Source organism: Ambystoma mexicanum, chromosome 2p (assembly GCF_040938575.1).
Source record: "Ambystoma mexicanum isolate Mex_15411 chromosome 2p, UKY_AmexF1_1, whole genome shotgun sequence".
Classification (NCBI taxonomy): Eukaryota; Metazoa; Chordata; class Amphibia; order Caudata; family Ambystomatidae; genus Ambystoma; species Ambystoma mexicanum.
Window position 1 is genome coordinate 1,013,481,746 of NC_090923.1, and position 17,713 is coordinate 1,013,499,458.

At 50.9% G+C, this 17,713-nt stretch overlaps 1 pseudogene; it reads right to left on the minus strand.

Annotated features, from left to right (window-relative positions):
* LOC138567031 (solute carrier family 35 member F3-like) overlaps window positions 1–17,713 on the minus strand; it is a 326,350-nt pseudogene that overhangs the window by 25,185 nt on the left and 283,452 nt on the right.

The window sequence follows — 17,713 nt, forward strand, 5'->3', positions numbered from 1 at the left end:
AGGGCTGAAGAAGACCGGCGGGTCTTGTCTTTTGACCTTTGTTTTGGGCACAAACTCCACAGGACATCACGAAAGATTTAATATCCTTTCGCCAGGAAGGCCACCAGAATTGTCGTCTAACCTTTTCCTCAGTTTTGGCAATGCCAGGATGTCCTTCCATCAGGGTGTCATGATGACGGGAAATAACCAGTTCTTGCAATTCCTTTTCTGGCAAAAATAAGCGTCCTTGGAAGTAAGGTAAGCCATCCTTGACTGAAAAGTTAGACCCCTTTTTGATCCAATCCTGCAAGGCTGAAGAGTCCAGGACTTGTTTTACTCGTGCTTGAATGTCTTCAAGGGTTTGTAAAGTGGTTATTCCCAAAATTCTTTGTTCGGGAATTATCGGCACAGGTTCTGAGTTTGTGTCTATTTCTTCCATTCCAATTCGGGATAGAGCGTCCGCCTTACCATTCTTAGAACCGGGGCGGTAGGTGATTACAAAATCGAACTCAGCAAAGAACAAAGCCCATCGGAGCTGTCGAGATGATTGGGCCTTGGCAGTTTTTAAATATTGTAAATTTCGGTGATCAGTGATCACGGTGATGGTATGCCGGGCACCGAGGAGATAATGCCGCCAAGCCTTAAAGGCGGACTTAATGGCTAATAGTTCCTTATCGGTAATCGCATAATTTATCTCCGGCGGTGAGAACTTTCTGGACCAAAATGCTACGGGGTGCAGTTGGTTGGTTTCAGGGTCTCTCTGAGACAGGACAGCTCCCATGGCTAAGCTGGACGCGTCGGTTTCGACTATATATGGGAGATCAGGACGCGGGTGCTTCAAAATAGGTGCGGACGTGAACTTAGCTTTCAACTCCTGAAAGGCCTGTTCGGCTTCCTCGGTCCATTCAAAACGTTTATTTTTTCGCAAGAGTGCAGTGATGGGTTGTACCACACGTGAAAACTCCGGGATAAACCTGCGATAAAAGTTGGCAAAACCAAGCATGCTTTGGACACCTTTCACTGAACTAGGTGATGGCCATTTGAGGATGGCATCCACTTTCCGTGAATCCATTCGGACCCCTTTAGGTGTCAGGATGAATCCGAGAAACTCAACCTCGGTGGTATGGAAAACACATTTTTCCAGCTTGGCAAACAGTTTGTGCTGGCGCAGTTTCTCTAGGACGGCCCTGACATGTTTTCTGTGATCAGATTCCGAAGAGGAGTACACAAGAATGTCATCGATATACACGATAACACAGACATCGATGAGTTCCCGAAGGACATCATTCATGAAGAATTGGAAGGCAGCAGGCGCGTTGCACAACCCGAAAGGCATCACCTGGTATTCGAATAGTCCATATTTTGTACGGAAGGCCGTTTTCCATTCGTCGCCTTCTTTTACTCGTACCAGATGATAAGCCCCCCGGAGATCTAACTTGGTGTATACGCAAGCATCCTTCACCTGGTCAAGGAGTTCAGGGATCAGAGGCAGAGGGTAACGATTTTTAACAGTTATCTGGTTCAATGCGCGGTAATCGATACAAGTCCTAAGGTCGCCCTCTTTTTTAGGCACGAAGAACAAAGCTGAAGATGCCGGGGACTTTGACGGGCGAATGAAACCATTGGCAAGGTATTGATCTAAATATTGTCTCAAATGCAGATTCTCAGGTTCAGTAAGGGCATAAATCCTGCTACAAGGGGGTTGTGCACCGGGCACCAGATCGATTTGGCAATCGTACGATCTGTGGGGAGGTAACGTGTTGGCCTGTTCCTTTTGGAAGACGTCCTGAAAGTCTTGGTACTCTGGAGGTAGGTGCACGGGGACAGAGGTTACTGATGCTAGATTAATCTTTGGATTTTCTCGGTAGCAGGTTTGTGCACAATCCGGGAAGGTTATTCTCTTCGCTCGCCAATCAATTCGAGGATTATGTGTCTCTAACCAAGGGACTCCGAGAATAAGCTGAAACTGTGGAGCCTTGATCACATCAAACACAACTGCCTCCCGATGGCCATCCGGACCTACAAGTGTCACCTCAGCTGTGGAATGTGTTACCGGTCCAGAGGCAATTTCGGTTCCATCTACAGTGGTGATGACATCTTTGCTGGTTTTAGGACTCAGAGGGAGGTTTATCCTAGAGACCAATTCTCGATCCACATAGTTTCCTATAGCCCCGCTATCGATGTATGCCTTTATAGCATGCAACCGTTTTGGCTGTTCCGGATCTATGAGGACCATTGGCACAATGAAATGCGAGGTCTGAGAGTTAGTTTTCAAGCTCGGCAAGCGGACCCCTACGCTTGCCGGGCGTGGTCGTTTCCCGATACAGAGTTTCCATGGATTTTATCAGCGGCTCCTACCACCTTCTTGGGCGGCTTAACCGGGCAATCTCGAAGAAAGTGTCCTGAGGACCCACAATAAAGGCATAATTGCATCTGTCGTCTTCTTTCCCGTTCTTTTTGAGTTAGGGGTCCTTTAACTCCTCCGATTTGCATAGGCTCCGAGGCATCAGCCCCCTTGGGGTTAGCGTGGGTTTTGGCCCACACCCGGGTTTCAAACTTGGACCGATCTGCTTTTCTGTTTTGCAGCCTGTGATCCAACTGGACCACTAAGTCTATATATTCAGTGCATTCTTGGGGCGGATTTACAACTTGTGCCAGGACATCTTTAAGTTCTCCGCGTAGACCTCGATAGAATAACGTGATTCTTTTATCCTCTGGCCAACCAGTTTCCACTATTAGTCTATTGAAGGTTGCAATGTAGGATAGAAGGTCTTGATTGCCCTGTCGCAGAGATAGAAGTTCGTCATCCAGAGCCTGTCCCTGGGAATGTCGAGCAAATAACCTTTCCATGCTTGTTTGAAATCCTTGAAAATCACGAAGAATCGGGTCATCTTGAGTTACCAGTGGGACTGACCAATCGGCAGCACAGCCGCTGAGATATGACAACACAAAGGCTACCTTGGTCTGATCATTAGGGAAGGCCCCGGGTCTGCATAGGAAGTGCAAACGACACTGATTCATGAATACGGCGAATCGTTTGGGGTCCCCAGCAAAGCGTTCGGGTGGGGCCAGTGGCATGTTTGCAGGTAGATTAATCAGCACAGGGTTACTGGAAACCACAGGAGTGGGGTTCCCCCCGGAACCGGGTAAAGGAGTTTGTCCAGCTTGACCTTGCAAAAGCTGTCTAGCCAGGTCATCAGTCCTTTCCCTTGTTACAATCACTTCTCTTCTGAGGGCATTAGTCTCTTGACGAGCAGCGTGTACCTCGGCCCGTAATTCCCCCAGTAGTTGGGCCAGTTGGTCAGTCTCAGAAGTTTCCATAGCGCCTGGGTGGGAATTTGTAGGGAGGCTTCGCGTTCTGTAACGCTCACCTGGTTCCCACGGGGGCGCTGATCTAGTCTGGATTACTGCGGCCTCTTCTAGCGTAATGCGCAGGACCCGGAACACTGATTGGACAGGACCTCCAAATAGTGCTTCCTTGGCCTGTAGGAATATCCTTCTGCAGATGAGAAAGGGGATTAACAGTCTGCAGAATGGTGTGCTAGCTCCCCCCTTCCCCACTCCGTTCCTCTCTATTCCTCCAAACCCGGTTTAAGCTCACCTTATGGTTTGGGAGGTTGAACTCTCCATCCTGCTTCTGGTGCAGGGGCGCGCGTTCGTCCAGTTACTTCACTGGTTTTCAGAATGGCACTGGCAAAATCCACTTGACTTTCCTGAGCGATGCGCCGTAAGTATGAAAGTTCAAAGTTCAAGTGAGGCCCCCTTTATGCTGTCTTTCTCACCTGTGATCTGTCCTTTATTTCAGGTGCAGAATGAAGGCGATGCGTCGAGGGGTTAACCTGCCGAGGTGAGTAGTAATGAGGTGATCCCTCTAGATGTCCTTTTCATTCCTCTGAAATGTCTCTAGTCCTTTCCCCATAGGGGCCGGGGTACGGTACCTGCCAACGGGGCGGCGCCGACCCGAAATGTGGAAGAAAAGCTGGTAAGTATTATGGCTGTTTATCAGGCTTTCCTTCTGTGTGTCCTTCTGCTCACCTTTTGTTTCTTCCTCTCTCCCCTAGGTGCAGAGATGTGGCGTCCGATGCTGACAGCCGGGATGGAGCCGGGAGATGTCTCGAGGACAGGACAGGTGAGTGAAGCGTGGCGCTGCAGCGAGCAACACGATGCTTTTAAATTGAAGTCTTCCTTCAGGGATGCTGGCGAGAAGATTCCGGATGCAGGTAAGAAGCTTGAAATAATCCTTGGTTTTCACCTTTCTCTTCTCTTCCTTCCTTGCAGGTCTTCCAGGTTCAAGACGGGCGTGGCTGGAGTCCAGGAGCAGGAGCAGACACGGTGAGCGTTAAGCTGCAGGAAGCAGAACAACGCGAAGCATGAGCTGCTGTCTGGGCGTGGCTTAAATAGCCTCCAAAGAAGTCCCAGGTATGTATCCTTCCCCAACTAGGTATGTATCCTTCCCTGGCCACGCCCGAGTGAAAAAATAGTCCCTATGAAAAAATAGTCCCTTTCAGGTCTCAGGGAGGCCTGAAGCGTGCAGCATGGTCTGCATCAGGTAAGTGCACAAAACACCTCCCTTTATGAGCCTGGCGCCTATGGCGCCAGGACTGATGTCCAACATGAGCCTGGCGCCAAAGGCGCCAGGACTGAGTCCAAAGAGTCCCTATAAGGGGCCGCTGGGCTTTTACCCGAGGGCATGATGCCTGCTTCCGGGGGTGCTGTGCCTGGCCTGATGCTCCGGGGGTAGGCATCATGACAGTGTACTGGTTGGAATAACCTGAAATGCCTTAGTTCGAGCGCAACACTGGATACCTTCAGTCGTATCCCACCGCTGTACACCAATTTGTTAAGACGGATTTCTGAACTCTGTCCTGGTGGCGCAGAAGTTCAGAAGGCCAACCTAATTACTTGGAACAGGGTAACCTCGGGACAAGCCAGACCAATCAAGGTAGCGATCGCGGCGGTCAAGACTAGGTCTCAAGAGGGGTGAGGGTGACTGAAAGCCCGCAATGAGCACACAAAGCAAGAGCGCTTACAAACTACTCCAAACAGTTGTTATATCAAAAATATAAACACATTTATTTTAAGGCCTTTAAAACAACGACCGTAGCGAGAAAATCACAATATCACAATATTAAACCAACACATACCATATCAACACAATATATATACAAATACACAGTCGCAAGCGTTTAAAGCACGAAATATGTAGTCCACCTGAAAGGAAAGGAAAACAGGCAGTGCGATAACGCTTTAGACTCAGTTCGCCTTCAGAGGCACCTAACTAGATGGAAGTCCGAGCCCTGCGAAGAGTGGAGCCTTGTGCTCAAAGTACCTGCCACGCCGGTGCCAACGGGCAAAAGGGGAAGCTCTTCGGAGGAAGTCAGGCAGTTCGGGTTAGTGCACAGCAGAAGGAGAACAGGTTCCGCAACTCAAGCGCAGCCTCCACAGCGGGCAGAAGCAGAGCGCGAGAACGGCCAAAAGGGTGCTGTTTTTACACAGCAGGGAAAAGCAATGGGATACTGCAGGAGGGCGACCAGATCCTAGCTAAACTACTCACCGGTCCCCGAAGCAAGCAGACCCAGGCTTCTCCACGTTAGTTTCAGCAGCTGGCAGGTTCAGAAGAGCAGGGAACGCCTCGTAGTCGTGTAGAGCAAAAAGACGTCCCAATCGACGAAACCAGCACAGTTTGTTGCCGCAGCAGGACAACGGAGCGGCCGTGTGTATTCGAGCCAAATGTACACTCCTCCCTTCAGACTTGGGAACGCCAAGCGTACGAAGCGTGGGAGAGTGACCAGGACTCGAAATACAACACAACCTGGCGGCAGTTACAGAGCAGGACTCCCTTGTAAGCTGGTCAGTCAACTGGATGGCCCAGAGACACTTCCGAAGGCTTACTTGGCAGGAGAGGATGAAGTCGCCGGGAATAGCTGTTCCTGCTATTCCAAAGGTCGAAGCACCAGTACAGGCCTTCTGGTTCGATCAAAGGAGGAAAGGGTTTCACAGGACGACAGCAGTGCAAAGGAGGATTCCTTCAGCGGGTCACCAGCGATTCCTCGGTCCAGCCTCGTGGTTGCAGGATACTTGGCTCCTGTATTCCTTCGTTCGGGAGAACTCAGGAGATCGACATGGTAGTGGTGTTTCCAGCCCCCTCTTATCCACGGTTCCCTTCGCGCCAAAACGGAGGGGAGCCAATGGGAGATCCGCTCATCAACACACATACCATACATGGACCAATCACGGACCACGGTGGTCCCAGGCATTCACACCACCCTAGACTCTCTGGCACCCAGGATGTGTATTGGGACCAGACATCCCAGCCCACACCCTGGAGGCACACAAACGACATGTCGAAGCCCGCGAAAGCAACCACGTTTCGCGGGAAAGTACATGCCCAAATAAGGAAGGCCCCGGGTCGCTCGACCTGGGGAAGGTGAAGGGAGCAAGACGGTCAGTGGACAAGACAAAGGAGCCTCGTGGTCTGGCCATTTTGGGAGCCAGGCCACCATTTTGGGTTCAGTGCGAAAAACGTGCTCAGAACGCCAAAAGGAGCTCAAAATAAACAAAACGATCGCTGCCACCATTCGAGTCCCTGAATGACTTGCACCGATCAAATACCATCCTAAAAGAGTATCTAGGGCCTGTAGAAGGCTAGAGACCCAAGAGAGCTGTAACTTAGCTTACAGTGCCCTCTTGTGTCATGTTGCACTAAAGCCGCAACACGATAAAAGAAACTACGGGAAACAGCGTTCCCCGGTACTGACTGTCTTAAGGGCATGTCAGTTTCCCCGTAAGAAAAGGAGCGAAAGCCCAGAGGAGTGCGGCAGAAGGCTGCACTTCTCTGGCAAAGTCAAGAACAAGGTGAAAAACAACAGCAAAAAGTTTAGGGGTTGCCACATGGAAGGAAAATTACCTACAATTACGAAATCTTTCCTAACAGACGCTGCTGCACCTGTCGCACCACGTCACCAATGGGGCTCCTCCCAACAACGTGGATCACTCGTGTCCTTGTGCGAGTTTGACATCGTCGGAGCCCCAACCTCACTAGGCCCACGGTGGGAATTATTTCGGGAACGCCTGGATATGTACTTTAATGCCTCAGGGGAGAAAGATGACATGACAAAAACATGTACGCTAATCTATTCAGTAGTGCCTGCGGTCCACAAGCTGTTCAAGATCCTGCACCCCACTGATGATTCATACAACGCAGCTGTCAAGGCGCTGACAGATTACTTTACTCCAATGGTGAATACGGACTACGAAAAATTCGTCATGCGAACTGCCATGCAACAAATTGAGGAAAACCTGCACAACTACCACAGTCGTTTGAGACAATTAGCTACAACCTGTGGGTTGGAGAACAAAGAGGAAGAGGTGAGACTCCAAATCAATTTTGGCAGCCACTCAGTAAAACTACAAAAGCAAATCTTGCGTGAACCAGGAATCACGCTCCCTAGGATCCTTGAGCTGGGATGCTCCGACGAACTGGCGGACGTAAGAGCCTCCAAGATGGAGTCGGCCCTGAAGTCGGTCAAACTCAAAGAAGTGTGCTCAGTGTGGAGATAAATCCCAAAAACCCAAGGAACAAGGAGCACCTGTTGACAGAAGAAGCAGCAGAACCCTGCAACCCCAGCTCCCCGCCCACAGTGTGGCAATGACCTTCCCCACGAGAAGGGCTGTTGTTTAGCAAATTGAAAGGAAGGAAGTTACCAAGGACACTGGCTACAAGATTAACCGAGAGAAGAAGAGGGTGTGCTGTGCCCTGAAGAGGTTCAACGATTACATCCAGTAAGGTGGGGAATTACATCTGTGTTCCTTTTGCTTTGTGATGCCAAGGCAGAAATGTGTGTTGTACATTCAAAAGAGGATTGCGTGAGTAGACAGCTGTGAGGAAGGACATCACTCTATATACAATTTTGTGAATAAAAAACTCTTCAAGCATTAGAGCATACTGTGGTACTAAAGCAAACTTGCTTCATCCAGTAATTTGGATGAAGGAGGAGGCAGCCCTTAACAGTGACAGCTGTTAGGATTGGATGAAGGAAGGGGCAGGCCTTCCCTTCCCAGTGAGACCTTTGTGAATGGATGGAAAGAGAGGTGGACGTCGTCACCTCACTGTGAAGAGCAGAGCGCTAGGATCAGATGGGCTGGTTTTAACCTTCTAGTGACGGTTGTTGGAATTGGATGAGAAATGGGGAAGACCGGATCTCGAAGAGACAGGCTATGAAATTGGATGTGGAGAGGAAATAACTTCTAAAGAGAAGTTCATGGAATTAAGTGAGGTGAGAGATAGGCTTTCGCTTGACAGAGACAGGCATTGGGAATGTATGAGCAGAGAGAAGGCCCTTGTTAGGAATCCGTTAGTTACACATGGGTTCCCTAACATTGCTAAGGAGAACCATTTACTCAACCAAACCACAGAGGCACCTCCAGGATCCCATTGCTGTCAGGAGGCAGGGACAAGCAATGGCACCTCAACATCATCTGCACAGAACAGGGTGGCAACCTTATTCAAGGTGGGCTAGGGGACCGTGCAGTAACTGCGTCACCCAATGGTGCACAGGAACGGAAGTGCCACTGCGCAACTCTGCACCTCTTCTGTCTTTGGGAGGAAGTGCCATAGACCAGTCACACCCTGGCTAGCACATGAACGTAGATAGTGAGGATGCTGAAGAGCTGTCTCCCTGCTTCAAGATCCAGGATATATGCTGCAACCCAAGACCATAGCTCCTAGAGTCCGACCCCTCCACTAAGAACGAGGTTAGTAGTAGAATTAGGATTAGTAGTAGGGACAGAGTCAGGCAGTGGGAGCCTTCTGTGAGTGACTTCTAGTTAGGTGTGAATTCATTGTTTCATCTGATGCTCAGTTAAGTTGCGCTCTGGGAGTGTTCGTCGGGTCTGCCACCTCCTTCCATCAAACCTGACGTGTTCATCACTTCCTCTCCTTCCTCTCCATGGAATCCAGGCATCACTGGTGATTGTGAGAGGAGGTTGGACAGGTGACATGACTTTTCATCAGTTCAACTTTCTCAGTGGTCTTTTTTACTGCCCACATTCATTGAGATTCATATGAAAGCAATAAAAAACATATAGGAAAAGAGAGAAGGGGAGTGGTAAAAGGAAAAGCAGGGTGCTAGGGACGGATCATCACCCCTTCAATAAAATACAAATGGGCTCATGTTCATCAGAGCTGTAACATCAATGCCTCAGGGCCCTGCACCCCACCCCCTCACTGCACTTGCAATAAATACTAGAGAGCTTCTCTCTCTGCACTTCCCCAGTCTCTACCGACTGGGTGCACTTGGACCCCTGCCCCTCCCTTGCCCGGCCTGCACTTCCGTGATCTGTGAAGCTCTGCCCGATGATCGTTTGTCTGTTCTCCCTTGTTTTTACCCCTTAAATGTGCACTTAAAAAAAACTGCAGAATCGCTGTCAGGTCTATTTGCTGTATGTAAACTGTTAAATGTATCATATTCACTTACTCTGCCTGTGCAGACCGTTATCGCTTCAGAAACTCAAGGGCTCTGAGCGACTGTTGCTTTTTTTCCCTGTGTTTCCACCCTCCTTGAGCGCTTTGAAACACTTGCCTCTGTATAGGCGCTTTATAAATAAACATTACCATACCAGGAGTAAAATCCTTGCGTAAGGCATTTACTCCTTTCATTAACGTTATGCCCCATTTTCACTCATTTGTATGGCGGAGAGGAGGGGTGGAACGCACCTTGCGTTTCTGCCACCTCTCTTCCTCTCCGCCATACAAATGCTCCAGTATTTGCGCTAGAATGGATTTTCATGCTGGCACAAATGTTGGAGATCCCATGAAGTCTGCCTGCTTTATCCACCAGCATAAAGCAAGTGGACACCTCATGGATCCATTGTACACGCTGATACCATGCTCTCATAGCAAGCAGCGTGTACCATTACAGTTAAACCCTGTCCGATATGTTAGCATATCGGGCAGGGTTTAATTGTAAATGTGAGCCTCAGCGCTGCATGCCATGCAAGCAAGCTGCAGCGCTCACAGTTAAAAGTAAACACTGCCTGGCATGCAAGCAAGCGTTTACTCACTTTGCATGGCAGAGTCCAAAAGTGCAGGGCAGGAGGCGGTGTACAAGTGTACGCCACCTTTTTCCCTGCACTTTTGGACTTCGCCGTGCAAATGACGAAAACTTGGCAGCACGGAGCCGCCTTCGCGTTTGTCAACACGTTACGGCTCTCTGTCGTCAAATTCCGATTTTGTAGAACACCAGCCCCAAAAAAAGAAAGGAAAACAATGCAGAGCAAAGAAGACCACCAAAGCTCAGACCACCAATGAAAAGACAGGGATCCAGGAGGATCTAAAGGAAAAGATCTAAAATGAGATTGTACGATCAACACAAATATTAAAAGTTCTACTTTCATATCCGCCCCTTTTGGGATGCTGGGTTCTCTGTGACTTGGAAGAAATAAAGGAGGGTTATACTAGTATAAATGATCACAGAGATAGACATGTTTTCAGCACACAGTGGAAGGGAAGGGAATGGGATTGGATGAGAAGAGGGGCAGGTGTTGACCTCACATTGAAAGCTGTAGAGATCAGACAAGAGGGGCAGTATGCCAGCCCACAGTGCCATGTGCTGACATTGGATGAGTAGACAGGCAGGCAGTGAAAGGCCCCAAGAGCGGGGTGCGCAAGTGGTAAGGCCTTTTGTTCCAATGACAGGCACTGGAATGGAAAGTGGAGAAGGGGCATGCGCTGTGGGGGGGGCTGTATGAGAGCACCTACGAGGCCAGTCAATGTGCCTCCACCCCGGATCGAGGCAAGGTCGCTGGCCCACCTGGACAATTGGTTATTCTGCTTACCAGCGCTTGCTGCCACGCCGAGGAGGACGCCCAGCGACAGGATGGTGGAGTAGGTGAACACGGCTCCAAAGTTGACCAAGGCATTAAACACTGCATGGAAAACAAGAAGGATATGAGGTGAGTTGGTGAGAGAAAGGGGATGATAGTGCTTCCAAGCTAGTTATGATCATAGACAGGTGGTCGGGGGAGGGATGTGCCGGGGCAGGTAGAATCCAGACTGGGATGCGCAAGGAGCAAGTGAGGATCCAGACTGGGACGCGCAAGGAGCAGGTGAGGATCCAGACTGGGATGCGCAGGAGCAGGTGAGGCTCCAGACTGGGATGTGCAGGAGCAGGTGAGGCTCCAGAATGGGATGCGCAGGAGCAGGTGATGCTCCAGACTGGGATGCGCAGGAGCAGGTGAGGCTCCAGACTGGGATGGGCAGGAGCAGGTGAGGCCCCAGACGGGGATGGGCAGGGGCAGGTTAGGATCCAGACTGGGATGCGCAAGGAGCAGGTGAGGATCCAGGCCGGAATGCGCAGGAGCAGGTGAGGATCCAGACTGGGATGTGCAAAGAGCAGGTGAGGATCCAGATGGGGATGCGCAGGAGCAGGTGAGGATCCATACTGGGATACGCAGGAGCAGGTGATGGTCCAGACTGGGATGCGCAGGAGCAGGTGAGGTTCCAGATGGGGATGCGCAGGAGCAGCTGAGGATCCAGGCTGGGATGTGCAGGAGCAGGTGAGCCTCCAGACTGGGATGTGCAAGGAGGAGGTGAGGCTCCAGACTGGGATGCGCAGGAGCAGGTGAGGCTCCCGACTGGGATGCGCAGGAGCAGGTGAGGCTCCAGACCTGGATACGCAGGAGCAGGTGAGGCTCAAGGCTGGGATGTGCAGGAGCAGGTGAGGGTCCAGACTGGGATGTGCAGGTGAGGCTCCAGGCTGGGATGCGCAGGAGCAGGTGAGGCTCCAGACTGGGATGCACAGGAGCAGGCGAGGCTCCAGACCGGGATGCGTAAGGAGCAGGTGAGGCTCCAGACTGGGATGCACAGGAGCAGGTGCGGCTCCAGACTGCAATGCGCAGGAGCAGGTGAGGCCCCAGACGGGGTTGGGCAGGAGCAGGTGTGGATCCAGGCTAGGGATGTGCAGGAGCAGGTGAGGCTGCAGACTGGGATGTGCAAGGAGAAGGTGAGGCTCCAGACTGGGATGCACAGGAGCAGGTGAGGATCCAGGCTGGGATGCGCAGGAGCAGGTGAGGCTCCAGGCTGGGATGTGCAAGGAGCAGGTGAAGCTCCAGACTGGTATGCACATGAGTAGGTGCGGGTCCAGACTGTGATGCGCAGGAGCAGGTGCGGCTCCATACTGGGATGTGCAGGAGCAGGTGAGGCTCTAGACTGGGATATGCAGGAACAGGTAAGGCTCCAGACTGGGATGTGCAGGAGCAGGTGAGGACCCAGACGGGGATGGGCAGGACAGGTAAGATCTGGGCTACAGGTGTGGTGGAGCAGGTGAGGCTCCAGACTGGGATGGGCAGCAGCAGGTGAGTCTCCAGACTGGGATGTACAGGAGCAGGTGAGGCTCCAGAATGGGATGTGCAGGAGCAGGCGAGGCTCCAGATCTGGATACGAAGGAGCAGGTGAGGCTCAAGGCTGGGATGTGCAGGAGCAGGTGAGGCTCCAGGCTGGGATGCGCAGGAGCATGTAAGCTTCCAGACTGGGATGCGCAGGAGCAGGTGAGGCTCCAGACTGGGATGCATAAGGAGCAGGTGAGGCTCCAGACTGGGATGCACAGGAGCAGTTGCGGCTCCACACTGGGATGCGCAGGAGCAGGTGAGGCCCCAGAGGGGGTTGTGCAGGAGCAGGTGAGGCTCCAGAATGGGATGCGCAGGAGCAGGTGAGGATCCAGACTGGGATTTGCAAGGAGCAGGTGAGGCTCCAGACTGGGATGTGCAGGAGCAGGTGAGGATCCAGACTGGGATGCGCAAGGAGCAGGTGAGGCTCCAGACTGGGATGCGCAGGAGCAGGTGAGGCTCCAGACTGGGATGCGCAGGAGCAGGTGAGGCTCCACACTGGGATGCGCAGGAACAGGTGAGGATCCAGACTGGGAAGCGCAAGGAGCAGGGGAGGCTCCAGACTGGGATGCGCAGGAGCAGGTGAGGCTCCAGACTGGGATGCGCAGGAGCAGGTGAGGTGCCAGACTGGGATGCGCAGGAGCAGGTGAGGATCCAGACTGGGATGTGCAAGGAGCAGGTGAGACTCGAGACTGGGATGCGCATGAATAGGTGAGGCTCCATACTGGGATGCGCAGGAGCAGGTGAGGATCCAGACTGGGATGCGCAAGGAACGGAGTTGACCAAGGCATTAAACACTGCATGGAAAACAAGAAAGATATGAGGTGAGTTGGTGAGAGAAAGGGGATGACAGTGCTTCCAAGCTAGTTATGATCATAGACAGGTGGCCGGGCAAGGGATGTGCCGGGGCAGATAGAATGCAGACTGGCATGTGCAGGAGCAGGTGAGGATCCAGACTGGGATGCACAGGAGCAGGTGAGGATCCAGACTGGGATGCGCAAGGAGCAGGTGAGGCTCCAGACTAGGATGTGCAGAAGCAGGTGAGGCTCCAGACTGGAATGCGCAGGAGCAGGTGAGGCTCCAGACTGGGATGCGTAGGAGCAGGTGAGGCTCCAGATTGGGATGTGCAGGAGCAGGTGAGGATCCAGACTGGGATGCGCAAGGGGCAGGTGAGGTCCCAGAATGGGATGCGCAGGAGCAGGTGAGGCTCCAGACTGTGATGGGCAGGAGCAGGTGAGGCCCCAGACGGGGATGGGCAGGGGCAGGTTAGGATCCAGACTGAGATGCACAAGGAGCAGGTGAGGATCCAGATGGGGATGTGCAGGAGCAGGTGAGGATCCATACTGGGATACTCAGGAGCAGGTGATGGTCCAGACTGGGATGCGCAGGAGCAGGTGAGGTTCCAGACTGGGATGCGCAGGAGCAGGTGAGGCTCCAGACCTGGATACGCAGGAGCAGGTGAGGCTCAAGGCTGGGATGCGCAGGAGCAGGTGAGGCTCCAGACCTGGATACGCAGGAGCAGGTGAGGCTCAAGGCTGGGAAGTGCAGGAGCAGGTGAGGGTGCAGACTGGGATGTGCAGGAGCAGGTGAGGCTCCAGACTGGGATGCGTAAGGAGCAGGGGAGTCTCCAGACTGGGATGCACAGGAGCAGGTGCGGCTCCAGACTGCAATGTGCAGGAGCAGGTGAGGCCCCAGACTGGGATGAGCAAGGAGAAGGTGAGTGTTAGGGAGAATTCTCTCTTTAGGCTGAATTTCCTAACCTAGTGAGTCCCCCAGCAGCTTTGCTGGATTTCTGGAGTTTGTTTTTTTCCTCCTCCAAGAGTGAGACTCTTTTTCTCCCACTCTTGGACATGATTAATGGTATTCCTTTTGATTGGTAATGTGTTTTATGGGCTATGGGGTCCTTTACTCCATAGGGTCTCATGTGTTTTTCCTATGTGTGTTACACAGCACCCTCCGTGCAGTAACACAGGGGCATCGTAGTGACACCCCACCATAGACTCCATACCCTGGGACTGACTACTGTCTCCCAGGGCATGTAAAGTCACCATTGGCTTTACTAGTCCCAAATTATTAACAGAAACCAGTACAAACCATCATATTGTGGACGTACTGGTCGGGGCAATTCGATTGCCCCGGGGTCTGTTAGTCGAGGGGGCACGTCTCCGTCCCCCCTGATCGAGTTTTGGCTGGTGGCAGTGGAAACTAGTTTTTATATTCGACCGCAAATATTTTCCTATGGGATTTTCCCATTGTTCGAGGCTACCAGCTTTCATTATTTAATTTTCATAGCCTCGAACATTCCGCCGGTTTATTTAATTAATATTAATTCTCCGGTTGGTATTTTTTGCCAAGACTCGATTCTAAAATGGCGTTTGTGTTCTCTTCAGTGACTCCAACCCAAGTCGAGCCCTTTGTTCCACTTTTTGGCGGGCTTCTCCACAGAAGCCTCCAAAAGTGGTGCCACTCTGTCTGGGTACCACAGGGGATGTGGGAGGGGGTTTAGGCACCCTGGACTGAGTTACCGTGGTAACTCAAGTCGCACTCTTGTGTGATTGGCCCAAGTGGTGAGCCGGCCGGCTCACCACTTAGCATGTTTGAGTGACAGCTAGGCTGAGTGAATGGGGGTTTTCTGCATAAAAGCAGGGCTTTGGGGACTGGAACTTCAGAAGTCGCCACAGGACCTGAGAATCCGACGAGGGAGAAGCTGAGCCGACCTACCACGACAACACCACCGGTGGAGCCCTGCGGAACCGACTCACGACTTCCCGACGACAGAGAAGATCTCCCGGCTGGAGAGGCTTCTTCCCCTGACTGGTGGGCACAACCAGTTTACCTTTCTTTCTTCGCACCCCAGCCCGGTTTGTGGTCGAACTGCCCGTGCCAAGCACCTCGGCGGCCGGATAGTCACTCACCACTGAACCGCGAATCAACGGACCGCTCCTTGTACCTGAGAAACTCCGCAGCTGGTTTCTTCCCTGGCAGTGCAACGGGCCCCTGTCTTCCTCCCCGACGAGATCCTCTCTTCCTCCGGATGAAGCACCGACTTGCACCCGCTGCCAGGAACAACTGCCCCAGCTGGAGCGTTCTCACCACTTCAAGGTACTGTGTCCTCCAGGCCTCCCTTTCTAAAGTTTGCAACAAGGTAATAATAACTCCTTAACCTTCTGGACTGTGCTGGCCGCCTTGACCCTCTAACTGGTCCCTTTTCTTTGATCCAACTTCTTTTTGAACCATTACAAGACTTTTTGTGCACTGCAACCGTGTGACCTTGGACACATTTCGTTTGGATCCTCTTAAAGCGGATCTGGCCTACTAACTCTGAATTCACGGTTTTACTTTGCCTTCCTCCCTTGCTATGTTCTTGTAAAAGTGTTGGGATCTGTTTCAATTTGTTCTCTGTTTTTCTCTCCCTTTTTAAAAACGAACTATTAAAGTGCCATCTACGTTAAGCGCTCACCACTGTCTGAAAATAAGTGGGGCTTTACTTAAGACTTGTCTAATATTCTTTTTAAGGGAGTGTATATCTTTTAGTGACCGTGTTTTTGAATTGCTTACTATTAGTGCCTGTGTGTTTTTCTAGATGTGGTTTTAAATAAATAATTATATCTCTTTTACACCAAGCCCTGGTCAGTGTCTACTTGTTCTATTGTGTGCTCTTGACCTATTGTGAATACTCTGCATACTGCCTAACTCTTCTTGAGGGAAGTCTGATTGCTCAGCCACAGCTACCAAGTGAATCTGTGTGGTACAGACTGCTACCAAGTGGGTTTACTGCCAAACACCTGTAGTCCTAAATCTTTTGCAGTGGTCCCAGAGGGAACTGCACAGGTTTCTGCCTAACACTGGTGTACAGCGGTGGGATTTGTATTGAGTATACACTTTAGAGTGCTTGTTGAACACCACAGAGTTTAGCACTAAAAAGCTGATTTTTCTAACTATATCTGCTATGGAGTGTTATACCCTAGAATCATTGTCTGCCAAAACTGCTGATTGCTTAAAGGTATTGTGTAGACATAAGAATCTCTCTGAGAAGGGCAGGAAAATGGAACTTATAGAAAGATTGTTAGAAACCAAAGTCTGGGTGGTACAGAAGAATATACCCCCCCCCCCAGCAAATGTAGAAAACAGTGATGGTATTGATCTGAATCAAAGTCTTGAGAATGAGTCAGAAGAGGAAAGTGAACCTAATAAAGTTATCCACTCTGAGCCTCTGTCTGCCTTACCTACTGTACCTACTGGGCCTATACCAGGTCCCACATGTAACCCTGCTTATTTTGAACTTGAAAAAATGAAGCTTGAATTAGAGTACAAACGTTTTTTAGCTCAATCTGAAAGAAACCAAGAGCTAGAGTTCAGAAGAATGAATGCCCAGGCTGAGCAGAAGCAAGCTGAGTTTAGACTCATAGAAATAGAGCTTAACCATGAATTAGAAATGAAAAAGTTGTCTGTAGAAAATGCTTCTCTCTCCTCTGATTCTTCTAGGAGTTCCAGTCCCAAAAGGCCCCGGATGCCTAAAGAATTAGTGGGTATGTATGAACCTAGATTGGATGTGTTGGATTGGTTAAAAATGTTTTGAGTATAATCATGGGCTCCAGGACATCACAGGGAATGAGTTACTTCCCTGGTTGTTCTCTAGGCTTCCCCCTGTTGCAACTGATGTGGTAATGGAGTTGGGGGAGGTGGATAAGAAGGATTATGAATGTGTGAAACTAGCTTTGATAGCTAGATTTGGGAAGACCCCTTCCCAGTACCTTAAGAGGTTTAGGACCCTCAAAAAGCATGATGGTTCCCCTTGGGCTACCTGGGTGAGTGAAAGTTTGAAAAACTTAGAGGGATGGATTAAGGGTTACAGAGTTAACACTTATGAAGGAATGAAGAATCTTGTAATGTTGGAGTCAATTTATGATGCCTGCTCTCCTGAGCTCAGACAGCACTTGGCTGATTCAAAGGAATTAGATTCCAGGAAGTTAGCTAAGGCTGCTGACCTGTGGGTTGCCAACAGGGCCACTCACAAGGATTCTGGGGCTACTCAGAAAAAGGATGAGGGAAAACAGCCAAAGAAGGACTCCAAAGAGAATTCTAATAATTCCAATTCCAAAGAGGGCCCCAAACAGAACCAAAAGGGTAAGCCACCAGGGAAACCAAATCAGGCTAGTGTACCTCCTGGTGCCAAACCAGAAGGAGGTCAGAACAAGCCACCATTCCAGAAAGCATTCGGTAAATGCTTTGTTTGTGGCTCTACTGACCATGTGAAAGGAGATCCCAGGTGTAAGGGTATACCTTCAGGGGTCCAGCTTGTCTCCTTAGCCTAGCTCCAGAGGAGGAAGTCCAAATGGCAAGTGGAAAC